This window comes from Petromyzon marinus, chromosome 77 (genome assembly GCF_048934315.1).
Source record: "Petromyzon marinus isolate PM22_M1 ecotype Great Lakes invasive population chromosome 77, UKy_Petmar_22M1.pri1.0, whole genome shotgun sequence".
Lineage (NCBI taxonomy): Eukaryota > Metazoa > Chordata > Hyperoartia > Petromyzontiformes > Petromyzontidae > Petromyzon > Petromyzon marinus.
This window is the reverse complement of record NC_133743.1, coordinates 950,585-966,913: the sequence shown is the minus strand read 5'-3', so window position 1 is coordinate 966,913 and position 16,329 is coordinate 950,585. Positions and strand designations below refer to the sequence as shown.

The following is a 16,329-nucleotide window of genomic DNA, read 5'->3' as shown; positions in this document are numbered from 1 at the left end:
GTGACTCACAGGGTGACTCACAGTGTTTGAGTGACTCACAGTGTGAGCAGGATGCGTCTGTGCAGGGCGTCCCCCAGTGAGGCTTGGACGCCACTCGCCAGCAGTGGCGACAGGGTCAGTGGTGGGGGGCTGGGGGGGCCCATAGCCCCCCCAGCCCCTCCCCCCACACCCTCACCACCGTCTACACACAGCCTGGGGGGGAGGGGGGAGGGGGGGAGGGGGGGGAGGGGGGGAGGGGGGGCAGGTGAGGGGGGAGCCACGGTCTACAAATCACCCCCCCCCCTCACCCCCCCCCCCTCACCCCCCCCCCCCTCACCCCCCCCCCCCCTCACCCCCCCCCCCCCCCTCACCCCCCCCCCCCTCACCCCCCCCTCACCCCCCCCCCTCACCCCCCCCCCTCACCCCCCCCCCTCACCCCCCCCCCTCACCCCCCCCTCACCCCCCCCCTCACCCCCCCCCTCACCCCCCCCCCCTCACCCCCCATCACATCCCCCCATCACCCCCCCTCCTCACCCCCCCTCCTCACCCCCCTCATCACCCCCCCACCCCTCCCCACCCCCCCTCCTCACCCCCCCCTCCTCACCCCCCCTCCTCACCCCCCCTCCTCACCCCCCCCCCTCACCCCCCTCCTCACCCCCCCCTCCCCTCCACTCCCCCCACCCCATCACCCCTCCTCACCCCCCTCCTCACCACCCATCCCCCTCCCATCCCCTCCCCCCCTCCCCTCACCCCCCTCCTCCCCCCTCCTCACCCCTCCCCCACCCCCCACCCCCCACCCCCCACCCCACCCCCCCCCCTCACCTCTCCCCCCCCTGCTGCTGCTGCTGAATCTGCTGCAGCAGGAGGAGCTGCTGGCAGCCGGCCCCCGTCCAGGCCCCCCTCAACCCGGCCCCCGTCCAGGCCCCCCTCAACCCGCCCCCCGTCCAGGCCCCCCTCAACCCGGCCCCCGCCCGGGCCCCCCTCAACCCGGCCGCCGCCGCCGGCCGGGCGACCCCCTTCAGCCGGCCCCCCCCTCCCCGCGCCGGTGCCGCCGACCCCCCGGCGCCGGCCCCCCGGGCCCCCGGAGGCCGCCCGCCGCGGGCCCCCCCCCGCCGGGGGGGCCTCCGGCCGGGGGGGGCCCTCCGGCGCCTCGGCCCCCAGGCTGAGGCGGTGGAGCCGGGCGGTGACGGCGTCGGCCGCCTCCGGGTCCTCTCCGACGGAACTGGCGGGCAGGGGGCGAGGCACGAACAGTGGGCACAGTGGGCACGGCACAGTGGGCACGGCACAGTGGGCACGGCACAGTGGGCACGGCACAGTGGGCACGGCACAGTGGGCACGGCACAGTGGGCACGGCACAGTGGGCACGGCACGGTGGGCACAGTGGGCACGGCACAGTGGGCACGGCACAGTGGGCACGGAACAGTGGGCACGGCACGGCACAGTGGGCACAGCACGGTGGGCACGGCACGGTGGGCACGGCACAGTGGGCACGGCACGGCACAGCACAACCAGTCCACGGGACCTCCCAAATTCGACAGAGGTGCAGGCGGTACCGGTCCGGCTCCTGACGGAGGAACGGCAGCCTCTCATCCAAACAAACACACACACACACAGACATGAACCAGTCCACCAGACCTCCCGAATTCCACACAGAGATCCAGGCGGTACCGGTCCAGCTCCCAACGGAGGAATGGCAGCCTCTCATCCAAACACACATCCACACACCATAAACCAGTCCACGGGACCTCCTGTATTCCACACAGAGGTGAGGCGGTACCGGTCCAGCTCCCGACAAAGAGGAACGGCAGCCTCTCATCCAAACAAACACACACACACAGACATGAACCAGTCCACAAGACTGCCCGAATTCCACACAGAGATCCAGACGGTACCGGTCCAGCTCCCGACGGAGGAACGGCAGCCTCTCCTTCAAACAAACACACACACAGAACAGAACCTGTCCACGGGACCTCCCGAATTCCACACAGAGATCCAGGCGCTACCGGTCCGGCTCCCGACGGAGGAACGGCAGCCTCTCCTTCAAACAAACACACACACACAGACATGAACCAGTCCACGGGACCTCCCGAATTCGACAGAGATCCAGGCGGTACCGGTCCGGCTCCCGACGGAGGAACGGCAGCCTCTCATCCAAACAAACACACACACACAGACATGAACCAGTCCACCAGACTGCCCGTATTCCACACAGAGATCCAGGCGGTACCGGTCCAGCTCCCGACGGAGGAACGGCAGCCTCTCCTTCAAACAAACACACACACACAGACATGAACCAGTCCACCAGACTGCCCGAATTCCACACAGAGATCCAGACGGTACCGGTCCAGCTCCCGACGGAGGAACGGCAGCCTCTCCTTCAAACAAACACACACACACAGACATGAACCAGTCCACAAGACATCCTGTATTCCACACAGAGATCCAGGCGGTACCGGTCCAGCTCCCGACGGAGGAACGGCAGCCTCTCACCCACACACATCCACACACCGTAACCAGTCCACGGGACCTCCTGAATTCCACACAGAGATCCAGGCGCTACCGGTCCAGCTCCCGACGGAGGAACGGCAACCTCTCCTTCAAACAAACACACACACACAGACATGAACCAGTCCACCAGACTGCCCGTATTCCACACAGAGATTCAGGCGGTACCCATCCAGCTCCCGACGGAGGAACGGCAGCCTCTCCTTCAAACAAACACACACACAGACATGAACCAGTCCACAAGACATCCTGTATTCCACACAGAGATCCAGGCGGTACCGGTCCAGCTCCCGATGGAGGAATGGCAGCCTCTCACCCACACACATCCACACACCGTAACCAGTCCACGGGACCTCCCGAATTCCACACAGAGATCCAGGCGCTACCGGTCCAGCTCCCGACGGAGGAACGGCAGCCTCTCCTTCAAACAAACACACACACACAGACATGAACCAGTCCACCAGACTGCCCGTATTCCACACAGAGATCCAGGCGCTACCGGTCCGGCTCCCGACGGAGGAACGGCAGCCTCTCATCCAAACAAACACACACACACAGACATGAACCAGTCCACCAGACTGCCCGTATTCCACACAGAGATCCAGACGGTACCGGTCCAGCTCCCGACGGAGGAACGGCAGCCTCTCCTTCAAACAAACACACACACACAGACATGAACCAGTCCACCAGACTGCCCGTATTCCACACAGAGATCCAGACGGTACCGGTCCAGCTCCCGACGGAGGAACGGCAGCCTCTCCTTCAAACAAACACACACACACAGACATGAACCAGTCCACGGGACCTCCCGAATTCGACAGAGATCCAGGCGGTACCGGTCCGGCTCCCGACGGAGGAACGGCAGCCTCTCATCCAAACAAACACACACACACAGAGATGAACCAGTCCACGGGACCTCCCGAATTCGACAGAGATCCAGGCGGTACCGGTCCGGCTCCCGACGGAGGAACGGCAGCCTCTCATCCAAACAAACACACACACACAGACATGAACCAGTCCACCAGACTGCCCGTATTCCACACAGAGATCCAGACGGTACCGGTCCAGCTCCCGACGGAGGAACGGCAGCCTCTCCTTCAAACAAACACACACACACAGACATGAACCAGTCCACCAGACTGCCCGTATTCCACACAGAGATCCAGACGGTACCGGTCCAGCTCCCGACGGAGGAACGGCAGCCTCTCCTTCAAACAAACACACACACACAGACATGAACCAGTCCACCAGACTGCCCGTATTCCACACAGAGATCCAGACGGTACCGGTCCAGCTCCCGACGGAGGAACGGCAGCCTCTCCTTCAAACAAACACACACACACAGACATGAACCAGTCCACGGGACCTCCCGAATTCGACAGAGATCCAGGCGGTACCGGTCTGGCTCCCGACGGAGGAACGGCAGCCTCTCATCCAAACAAACACACACACACAGACATGAACCAGTCCACGGGACCTCCCGAATTCGACAGAGATCCAGGCGGTACCGGTCCGGCTCCCGACGGAGGAACGGCAGCCTCTCATCCAAACAAACACACACACACACAGACATGAACCAGTCCACCAGACTGCCCGTATTCCACACAGAGATCCAGGCGGTACCGGTCCAGCTCCCGACGGAGGAACGGCAGCCTCTCCTTCAAACAAACACACACACACAGACATGAACCAGTCCACCAGACTGCCCGAATTCCACACAGAGATCCAGACGGTACCGGTCCAGCTCCCGACGGAGGAACGGCAGCCTCTCCTTCAAACAAACACACACACACAGACATGAACCAGTCCACAAGACATCCTGTATTCCACACAGAGATCCAGGCGGTACCGGTCCAGCTCCCGACGGAGGAACGGCAGCCTCTCACCCACACACATCCACACACCGTAACCAGTCCACGGGACCTCCTGAATTCCACACAGAGATCCAGGCGCTACCGGTCCAGCTCCCGACGGAGGAACGGCAACCTCTCCTTCAAACAAACACACACACACAGACATGAACCAGTCCACCAGACTGCCCGTATTCCACACAGAGATCCAGGTGGTACCCATCCAGCTCCCGACGGAGGAACGGCAGCCTCTCCTTCAAACAAACACACACACAGACATGAACCAGTCCACAAGACATCCTGTATTCCACACAGAGATCCAGGCGGTACCGGTTCAGCTCCCGATGGAGGAATGGCAGCCTCTAACCCACACACATCCACACACCGTAACCAGTCCACGGGACCTCCCGAATTCCACACAGAGATCCAGGCGCTACCGGTCCAGCTCCCGACGGAGGAACGGCAGCCTCTCCTTCAAACAAACACACACACACAGACATGAACCAGTCCACCAGACTGCCCGTATTCCACACAGAGATCCAGGCGCTACCGGTCCGGCTCCCGACGGAGGAACGGCAGCCTCTCATCCAAACAAACACACACACACAGACATGCACCAGTCCACCAGACTGCCCGTATTCCACACAGAGATCCAGACGGTACCGGTCCAGCTCCCGACGGAGGAACGGCAGCCTCTCCTTCAAACAAACACACACACACAGACATGAACCAGTCCACCAGACTGCCCGTATTCCACACAGAGATCCAGACGGTACCGGTCCAGCTCCCGACGGAGGAACGGCAGCCTCTCCTTCAAACAAACACACACACACAGACATGAACCAGTCCACGGGACCTCCCGAATTCGACAGAGATCCAGGCGGTACCGGTCCGGCTCCCGACGGAGGAACGGCAGCCTCTCATCCAAACAAACACACACACACAGACATGAACCAGTCCACGGGACCTCCCGAATTCGACAGAGATCCAGGCGGTACCGGTCCGGCTCCCGACGGAGGAACGGCAGCCTCTCATCCAAACAAACACACACACACAGACATGAACCAGTCCACCAGACTGCCCGTATTCCACACAGAGATCCAGGTGGTACCGGTCCAGCTCCCGACGGAGGAACGGCAGCCTCTCCTTCAAACAAACACACACACACAGACATGAACCAGTCCACCAGACTGCCCGAATTCCACACAGAGATCCAGACGGTACCGGTCCAGCTCCCGACGGAGGAACGGCAGCCTCTCCTTCAAACAAACACACACACACAGACATGAACCAGTCCACAAGACATCCTGTATTCCACACAGAGATCCAGGCGGTACCGGTCCAGCTCCCGACGGAGGAACGGCAGCCTCTCACCCACACACATCCACACACCGTAACCAGTCCACGGGACCTCCTGAATTCCACACAGAGATCCAGGCGCTACCGGTCCAGCTCCCGACGGAGGAACGGCAACCTCTCCTTCAAACAAACACACACACACAGACATGAACCAGTCCACCAGACTGCCCGTATTCCACACAGAGATCCAGGCGGTACCCATCCAGCTCCCGACGGAGGAACGGCAGCCTCTCCTTCAAACAAACACACACACAGACATGAACCAGTCCACAAGACATCCTGTATTCCACACAGAGATCCAGGCGGTACCGGTCCAGCTCCCGATGGAGGAATGGCAGCCTCTCACCCACACACATCCACACACCGTAACCAGTCCACGGGACCTCCCGAATTCCACACAGAGATCCAGGCGCTACCGGTCCAGCTCCCGACGGAGGAACGGCAGCCTCTCCTTCAAACAAACACACACACACAGACATGAACCAGTCCACCAGACTGCCCGTATTCCACACAGAGATCCAGGCGGTACCGGTCCAGCTCCCGACGGAGGAACGGCAGCCTCTCATCCAAACAAACACACACACACAGACATGAACCAGTCCACCAGACTGCCCGAATTCCACACAGAGATCCAGACGGTACCGGTCCAGCTCCCGACGGAGGAACGGCAGCCTCTCCTTCAAACAAACACACACACACAGACATGAACCAGTCCACCAGACTGCCCGAATTCCACACAGAGATCCAAGACGGTACCGGTCCAGCTCCCGACGGAGGAACGGCAGCCTCTCCTTCAAACAAACACACACAAACAGACATGAACCAGTCCACCAGACTGCCCGAATTCCACACAGAGATCCAGGCGGTACCGGTCCAGCTCCCGACGGAGGAACGGCAGCCTCTCCTTCAAACAAACACACACACACAGACATGAACCAGTCCACGGGACCTCCCGAATTCGACAGAGATCCAGGCGGTACCGGTCCGGCTCCCGACGGAGGAACGGCAGCCTCTCATCCAAACAAACACACACACACAGACATGAACCAGTCCACGGGACCTCCCGAATTCGACAGAGATCCAGGCGGTACCGGTCCGGCTCCCGACGGAGGAACGGCAGCCTCTCATCCAAACAAACACACACACACAGACATGAACCAGTCCACCAGACTGCCCGTATTCCACACAGAGATCCAGGCGGTACCGGTCCAGCTCCCGACGGAGGAACGGCAGCCTCTCCTTCAAACAAACACACACACACAGACATGAACCCGTCCACCAGACTGCCCGAATTCCACACAGAGATCCAGACGGTAACGGTCCAGCTCCCGACGGAGGAACGGCAGCCTCTCCTTCAAACAAACACACACACACAGACATGAACCAGTCCACAAGACATCCTGTATTCCACACAGAGATCCAGGCGGTACCGGTCCAGCTCCCGACGGAGGAACGGCAGCCTCTCACCCACACACATCCACACACCGTAACCAGTCCACGGGACCTCCTGAATTCCACACAGAGATCCAGGCGCTACCGGTCCAGCTCCCGACGGAGGAACGGCAACCTCTCCTTCAAACAAACACACACACACAGACATGAACCAGTCCACCAGACTGCCCGTATTCCACACAGAGATCCAGGCGGTACCCATCCAGCTCCCGACGGAGGAACGGCAGCCTCTCCTTCAAACAAACACACACACAGACATGAACCAGTCCACAAGACATCCTGTATTCCACACAGAGATCCAGGCGGTACCGGTTCAGCTCCCGATGGAGGAATGGCAGCCTCTCACCCACACACATCCACACACCGTAACCAGTCCACGGGACCTCCCGAATTCCACACAGAGATCCAGGCGCTACCGGTCCAGCTCCCGACGGAGGAACGGCAGCCTCTCCTTCAAACAAACACACACACACAGACATGAACCAGTCCACCAGACTGCCCGTATTCCACACAGAGATCCAGGCGCTACCGGTCCGGCTCCCGACGGAGGAACGGCAGCCTCTCATCCAAACAAACACACACACACAGACATGCACCAGTCCACCAGACTGCCCGTATTCCACACAGAGATCCAGACGGTACCGGTCCAGCTCCCGACGGAGGAACGGCAGCCTCTCCTTCAAACAAACACACACACACAGACATGAACCAGTCCACCAGACTGCCCGTATTCCACACAGAGATCCAGACGGTACCGGTCCAGCTCCCGACGGAGGAACGGCAGCCTCTCCTTCAAACAAACACACACACACAGACATGAACCAGTCCACGGGACCTCCCGAATTCGACAGAGATCCAGGCGGTACCGGTCCGGCTCCCGACGGAGGAACGGCAGCCTCTCATCCAAACAAACACACACACACAGACATGAACCAGTCCACCAGACTGCCCGTATTCCACACAGAGATCCAGGCGGTACCGGTCCAGCTCCCGACGGAGGAACGGCAGCCTCTCCTTCAAACAAACACACACACACAGACATGAACCAGTCCACCAGACTGCCCGAATTCCACACAGAGATCCAGACGGTACCGGTCCAGCTCCCGACGGAGGAACGGCAGCCTCTCCTTCAAACAAACACACACACACAGACATGAACCAGTCCACAAGACATCCTGTATTCCACACAGAGATCCAGGCGGTACCGGTCCAGCTCCCGACGCAGGAACGGCAGCCTCTCACCCACACACATCCACACACCGTAACCAGTCCACGGGATCTCCTGAATTCCACACAGAGATCCAGGCGCTACCGGTCCAGCTCCCGACGGAGGAACGGCAACCTCTCCTTCAAACAAACACACACACACAGACATGAACCAGTCCACCAGACTGCCCGTATTCCACACAGAGATCCAGGCGGTACCCATCCAGCTCCCGACGGAGGAACGGCAGCCTCTCCTTCAAACAAACACACACACAGACATGAACCAGTCCACAAGACATCCTGTATTCCACACAGAGATCCAGGCGGTACCGGTCCAGCTCCCGATGGAGGAATGGCAGCCTCTCACCCACACACATCCACACACCGTAACCAGTCCACGGGACCTCCCGAATTCCACACAGAGATCCAGGCGCTACCGGTCCAGCTCCCGACGGAGGAACGGCAGCCTCTCCTTCAAACAAACACACACACACAGACATGAACCAGTCCACCATACTGCCCGTATTCCACACAGAGATCCAGGCGGTACCGGTCCAGCTCCCGACGGAGGAACGGCAGCCTCTCATCCAAACAAACACACACACACAGACATGAACCAGTCCACCAGACTGCCCGAATTCCACACAGAGATCCAGACGGTACCGGTCCAGCTCCCGACGGAGGAACGGCAGCCTCTCCTTCAAACAAACACACACACACAGACATGAACCAGTCCACCAGACTGCCCGAATTCCACACAGAGATCCAAGACGGTACCGGTCCAGCTCCCGACGGAGGAACGGCAGCCTCTCCTTCAAACAAACACACACAAACAGACATGAACCAGTCCACCAGACTGCCCGAATTCCACACAGAGATCCAGGCGGTACCGGTCCAGCTCCCGACAGAGGAATGGCAGCCTCTCCTTCAAACACAAACACAGACCGTAACCAGTCCACCGGACCTCCTGAATTCCACACAGAGATCCAAGTGGTACCGGTCCAGCTCCCGACAGAGGAACGGCAGCCTCTCACCCACACACATCCACACACCGTAACCAGTCCACCAGACTGCCCGTATTCCACACAGAGATCCAGGCGCTACCGGTCCAGCTCCCGACGGAGGAACGGCAGCCTCCTCTCCTCCTCTTCGGCGGACTTTCAAGCATTCCCGATTGCACCCCGGGCCAAGCGCAGCGGTTTCTCCAAACGTCAGTTCGTTTCTGATGCAGACTAAACCACTGGTTTTTATTTATTCATGTACTTGTACCGGGTTGAGGCTCTCTTTGCAAGAAGCGACGTCGGCCGTGCCCAAACGATACCCCAACGAAGTGGGCCCATCGCCCCGCGGGAACATCATCGCGGCAGCCGCGTCAACTGGAAGCACGCATTTCGATTTAAGGCTTTGGCGACTGCGAGGATTCATCTTCTTCGGTCCTTTCGGTAAAGTCACCACCACGTAGAATGAGAACAAAACAATAAATTGATCGAATAAAACAACGCGATAAAATCCTCACGGCGTTTTCGGGGCCACAACACGAGCGGCCTTCAATCAGGTGAAAGGGACCTGACTGTCTGGAGGACAGCGCTGGAGCGAACAAAGCCACGCTCAGACCGCGACCTTTAAGCTGTGTGTTTCGTCAATTTATTATTTTATTAATAATAAATTCTACGTGACTTTACCGAAAGAACCAAAGAAGATGGAAGCACGCCTTTTTCTGTTTTGAATCGCGGGGAAGCCCGCCCTAGCCAAGCGGCGGAGGGAAAGCGCGGTACACGCAGCCTCCGGGAGGTGTAAGCGGCAACGCACCTGCTGAAGGTGAGGCGTCTCAGGAGCTCGTCTGGGCAGAGCAGTCCGCACGGATGGGTTTTGGGCCCCGCGTGCACCACGGGAAAGTGAAGGTGGGGTGGAGACTCCGTGGTGTGGCTAGCCTCCATCTCTCTCTCTCGGTCGGTGGGTGGGTGGGTGGGTCCGTGAGTCTCTCTCTCTCTCTGTGTGTGTCTCTATGGGTCTCTCTCTCTCTGTGTGTCTCTGTGTAAGTCTATGGGTCTCTCTCTGTGTGTGTCTCTGTGTAAGTCTATGGGTCTCTCTCTCTGTGTCTCTGTGTAAGTCTATGGGTCTCTCTCTCTGTGTCTCTGTGTAAGTCTATGGGTCTCTCTCTGTGTCTCTGTGTAAGTCTATGGGTCTCTCTCTGTGTGTCTACGTGTAAGTCTATGGGTCTCTCTCTGTGTGTCTCTGTGTAAGTCTATGGGTCTCTCTCTGTGTGTCTCTATGGGTCTCTCTCTGTGTGTCTCTGTGTAAGTCGATGGGTCTCTCTCTGTGTGTCTCTGTGTAAGTCTATGGGTCTCTCTCTCTGTGTGTCTCTGTGTAAGTCTATGGGTCTCTCTCTCTGTGTGTCTCTGTGTAAGTCTATGGGTCTCTCTCTGTGTGTGTCTCCGTGTAAGTCTATGGGTCTCTCTCTCTGTGTCTCTATGGGTCTCTCTCTCAGTCTACGAGTCTCTCTCCCCATGCGTCTCTCTCTCTCTGGGTGTCTCCGTGTAAGTCTATGGGTCTCTCTCTGTGTGTCTCTATGGGTCTCTCTCTCTCTCAGTCTAAGGGTCTCTCTCCCCATGCGTCTCCCTCTCTGTGTGTGTCTCTGTGTAAGTCTATGGGTCTCTCTCTGTGTGTCTCCGTGTAAGTCTATGGGTCTCTCTCTGTGTGTCTCCGTGTAAGTCTATGGGTCTCTCTCTGTGTGTCTCCGTGTAAGTCTATGGGTCTCTCTCTGTGTGTCTCCGTGTAAGTCTATGGGTCTCTCTCTGTGTGTCTCCGTGTAAGTCTATGGGTCTCTCTCTGTGTGTCTCCATGTAAGTCTATGGGTCTCTCTCTGTGTGTCTCTGTGTAAGTCTATGGGTCTCTCTCTGTGTGTCTCTATGGGTCTCTCTCTGTGTGTCTCTATGGGTCTCTCTCTGTGTGTCTCTGTGTAAGTCTATGGGTCTCTCTCTGTGTGTCTCTGTGTAAGTCTATGGGTCTCTCTCTCTGTGTGTCTCTATGGGTCTCTCTCTGTGTGTCTCTATGGGTCTCTCTCTGTGTGTCTCTATGGGTCTCTCTCTGTGTGTCTCTATGGGTCTCTCTCTCTCTCTCAGTCTACGAGTCTCTCTCCCCATGCGTCTCCCTCTCTCTGTGTGTCTCTATGTAAGTCTATGGGTCTCTCTCTGTGTGTCTCTATGGGTCTCTCTCTCTCTGTGTGTCTCTGTGTAAGTCTATGCGTCTCTCTGTCTGTGTCTCTGTGTAAGTCTATGGGTCTCTCTCTGTGTGTCTCTGTGTAAGTCTATGGGTCTCTCTCTGTGTGTCTCTGTGTAAGTCTATGGGTCTCTCTCTGTGTGTCTCTGTGTAAGTCTATGGGTCTCTCTCTCTCTGTGTCTCTATGGGTCTCTCTCTCTCTCAGTCTACGAGTCTCTCTCCCCATGCGTCTCCCTCTCTCTGTGTGTCTCTGTGTAAGTCTATGGGTCTCTCTCCCCATGCGTCTCTCTCTCTGTGTGTCTCTGTGTAAGTCTATGGGTCTCTCTCTGTGTGTCTCTGTGTAAGTCTATGGGTCTCTCTCTGTGTGTCTCTGTGTAAGTCTATGGGTCTCTCTCTGTGTGTCTCTATGGGTCTCTCTCTCTCAGTCTATGGGTCTCTCTCCCCATGCGTCTCTCTCTCTCTGTGTGTCTCTGTGTAAGTCTATGGGTCTCTCTCTGTGTGTCTCTATGGGTCTCTCTCTCTCAGTCTACGGGTCTCTCTCCCCATGCATCTCCCTCTCTGTGTGTCTCTGTGTAAGTCTATGGGTCTCTCTCTGTGTGTCTCTGTGTAAGTCTATGCGTCTCTCTCTCCATGCGTCTCTCTCTGCCTGTGGGTCTCTATCTAAGACTGTGTCTGTGACTCTCTGTCCCCCTGTGTCTCTCGTTGTCCCCATAAATGTCTCTCGATGAAAGTCTAAGTCTACGGGTATATATCTCTCTCTCTCTCCCAGTGCGTATCTCTAGCTCTCCGTATGTCTGCGTCTGTCTCTCTCCCCGTGTCTCTCTCTCTCCCCGTGTCTCTCTCTCTCTCTCTTCCAGTGTGTGTCTCTCTCTCTCTTCGTGTCTCTCTCTCCGTATGTCTGTCTGTGTGTATCTCTCTCTCAGTGTCTCTCTCTCTCTCTCCGTATGTCTGTCTGTGTGTGTCTATCTTTCTCCCCGTGAGTATCTCTCTCCCAGTGTCTCTCTCTCAGTGTCTCTCTCTCTCCGTATGTCTGTCTGTGTGTCTCTCTCTCTCAGTGTCTCTCTCTCTCTCCGTATGTCTGTCTGTGTGTGTCTATCTTTCTCCCCGTGAGTATCTCTCTCCCAGTGTCTCTCTCTCCCAGTGTCTCTCTCTCTCTCCGTATGTCTGTCTGTGTGTGTCTCTCTCTCCCAGTGTCTCTCTCTCTCAACGTGTGCCTCTCTCCCCGTGTGTCTCTCTCCCCGTGTGTCTCTCCCCCCGTGTGTTTCTCTCTCGCCGTGTGTCTCTCTCTGTATGTCTGTCTCTCTCTCTCTCTCTGTGTCTCTCTCTCCCTGTGTCTCTCTCCCCCCGTGTGTCTCTCTCACCGTGTCTCTCTCCCCCCGTGTGTCTCTCTCTGTATGTCTGTCTGTCTCTCGCTCTCGCTGTGTCTCTCTCTCCGTGTGTGTGTCTCTCTCTCCCCGTGTGTCTCTCTCTCCCCGTGTGTCTCTCTCCGTATGGCTGTCTGTCTCTCTATCTCCTCGGGCGGTCCAATCCGGTTCCTGTAGAGGCAGAGATTGGAGAATGTTAGGGGTGTAAGTTGTTGCTGTTGAGTCATCTGTGGGTCTCTGTGTGAGTCTGTGGGTTTCTGTGTGAGTCTGTGGGTTTCTGTGTGAGTCTGTGGGTCTCTGTTTGGGTCTCTGTATGAGTCTGTGAGTCTCTGTGTGAGTCTGTGAATCTCTGTGTGAGTCTGTGGGTTTCTGTGAGTCTGTGGGTCTCTGTGTGAGTCTGTGGGTTTCTATGTGAGTCTGTGGGTCTCTGTGTGAGTCTGTGGGTTTCTGTGTGAGTCTGTGGGTCTCTGTGCAAGACTGTGGATCTCTGTGTGAGTCTGTGGATCTCTGTGAGTCTATGGGTCTCTGTGTGAGTCTGTGGGTTTCTGTGTGAGTCTGTGGATCTCTGTGAGTCTGTGGGTCTCTGTGTGAGTCTGTGGATCTCTGTGAGTCTGTGGGTCTCTGTGTGAGTCTGTGGGTTTCTGTGTGAGTCTGTGGATCTCTGTGAGTCTATGGGTCTCTGAGTTAGTCTGTGGGTCTCTGCGTGAGTCTGTGAGTCTCTGTGTGAGTCTGTGGGTCTCTGTGTGAGTCTGTGGGTCTCTGTGTGAGTCTGTGGGTCTCTGTGTGAGTCTGTGGGGCTATGTGTGAGTCTGTGGGTCTCTGTGTGAGTCTGTGGGTCTCTGTGTGAGTCTGTAGGTCCCTGTGTGAGTCTGTGGGGCTCTGTGTGAGTTTGTGGGTCTCTGTGTGAGTCTGTGGGTCTCTGTGTGAGTCTGTGGGTCTCTGTGTGAGTCTGTGGGTCTCTGTGTGAGTCTGTGGGTCTCTGAGTGAGTCTGTGAGTCTCTGTGTGAGTCTGTGGGTCTCTGTGTGAGTCTGTGGGTCTCTGTGTGAGTCTGTGGGTCTCTGTGTGAGTCTGTGGGTCTCTGTGTGAGTCTGTGGGTCTCTGTGTGAGTCTGTGGGTCTCTGTGTGAGTCTGTGGGTCTCTGTGTGAGTCTGTAGGTCTCTGTTTGAGTCTGTGGGTCTCTGTGTGAGTCTGTGGGTCTCTGTGTGAGTCTATGGGTCTCTGTGTGAGTCTGTGGGTCTCTGTTTGAGTCTGTGGGTCTCTGTGTGAGTCTGTGGGTCTCTGTGTGAGTCTGTGGGTCTCTGTGTGAGTCTGTGGGTCTCTGTGTGAGTCTGTGGGTCTCTGTGTGAGTCTGTGTGTCTCTGTGTGAGTCTGTGGGTCTCTGTGTGAGTCTGTGGGTCTCTGTGTGAGTCTGTGGGTCTCTGTGAGTCTGTGGGTCTCTGTGTGAGTCTGTGGGTCTCTGTGTGAGTCTGTGGGTCTCTGTGTGAGTCTGTGGGTCTCTGTGTGAGTCTGTAGGTGCCTGTGTGAGTCTGTGGGTCCCTGTGGAGACAAGGAAACACGGGGTGAGAGAGACACGGGAAGAGAGACACTGGGAGAGAGACACGGGGAGAGAGCCACGGGGAGACACGGGGAGAGACACACGGGGAGAGAGACACGGAGAGAGAGACACGGGGAGAGAGGCACGGAGAGAGAGACACGGGGAGAGAGAGAGACATAGACAGAGAGACACAAAGAGACAGAGACACACAGAGACACACACAGAGACAGAGAGACACAGAGAGAGAGACACACACTGAGACACAGACACAGAGACACACACAGAGACACACACAGACACAGAGACACACCCAGAGACGCACAGAGACAGAGGCACACACAGAGACAGAGACACACAGAGACACACACAGAGACACACAGAGACACACACAGAGACAGAGATACACAGAGACACACTGAGATACACAGAGACACACAGAGACAGAGACACACACAGACAGAGAGACACACAGAGAAACTCACAGAGACACACAGAGACACACACAGAGACACAGAGACACACAGAGATACACAGAGACACACAGAGACAGAGATACACAGAGACACACACAGAGACAGAGAGACACAGAGACACACAGAGACACAGAGACACACAGAGGCACACAGAGACACACACAGACACACACAGAGACACATACACAGAGACACTCACAGAGACAGCCACAGACACACAAAGAGACAGAGACACACAGACACAGACACACACACAGAGACACTCACAGAGTCACCCAGAGACAGAGACACTCACAGAGACAGAGACACACAGAGACACACAGAGACACAGAGACACACAGAGACACACACAGACACACACAGAGACACATACACAGAGACACTCACAGAGACAGCCACAGAGACACAAAGAGACAGAGACACACAGAGACACAGACACACACACAGATACACTCACAGAGTCACCCAGAGACAGAGACACTCACAGAGACAGAGACACACAGAGACAGAGACACACAGAGACAGAGACACACACAGACACACACAGACACACACAGAGACACACACACAGAGACACACACACAGAGACACTCACACAGAGACAGAGACACACAGAGACAGAGACACACAGAGAGACACTCACGAGGCTTTTCCTGCGCCTGGGCCAAATCTACGTCACCACAGCAACCGAGACGTCATGGGACCCATGGAAGAAACAAAATACTGACGTCATGTAACCCAGCGGCGTGACGTCAAGAGATCTGTCATCAAAAGCGATGACATATCCGGGGGGCGGTGACGGAAAAAAGTAATTCTCCGCTAGATGACGTCAGTGATTCAACGCTCGACGGTGACGTCACCATTTTCGTGACGTCAAAGCGGCCTCAACCTCTAACCGTCTCTCTCCTCCGAGCGAAGGGCGGCGATGACGGCATTGTAACGGATGTGACGTCCGCGCAGTGGCGGCAGTGACGTCCTTGATGTCCGGCGTTGTCGAGTTGGAGTAAGTCACGTGCTAAGGAGCCGATTTGACGTTTTGGTTGTCTCAGTCACTCAGCCACTGACTGAGACACTCACTCACTCAGCCACTCACCCACTCAGCCACTCACTCAGCCACTCAGCCACTCACTCAGCCACTCACTCAGCCACTCACTCATTCAGCCACTCAGCCACCCACTCAGCCACTCAGACACTCACCCATCAGCCACTCACTCAGCCACTCACTCAGCCACTCACTCAGCCACACACCCACCCACTCAGCCACTCACTCACTCAGCCACTCACTCAGCTACTCACTCAGCCACTCACTCACTCAGCCACTCACTCATTCAGCCACTCACCCAGCCACTCACTCACTCAGCCACTCAGCCACTCACTCACTCAGCCA

At 57.2% G+C, this 16,329-nt stretch overlaps 1 long non-coding RNA gene across 1 annotated transcript; it reads right to left on the bottom strand.

Moving 5' to 3' along the window:
* Positions 1–1,086: 1,086 nt before the first annotated feature.
* LOC142907305 (uncharacterized) lies at positions 1,087–15,721 on the bottom strand. Its single transcript, XR_012930927.1, has 3 exons — positions 15,586–15,721; positions 10,161–13,105; positions 1,087–1,201 (listed from the first exon to the last, which is right to left on the bottom strand). It is a non-coding gene; the product is annotated as an uncharacterized LOC142907305 (long non-coding RNA).
* Between the last annotated feature and the right edge of the window lie 608 nt (positions 15,722–16,329).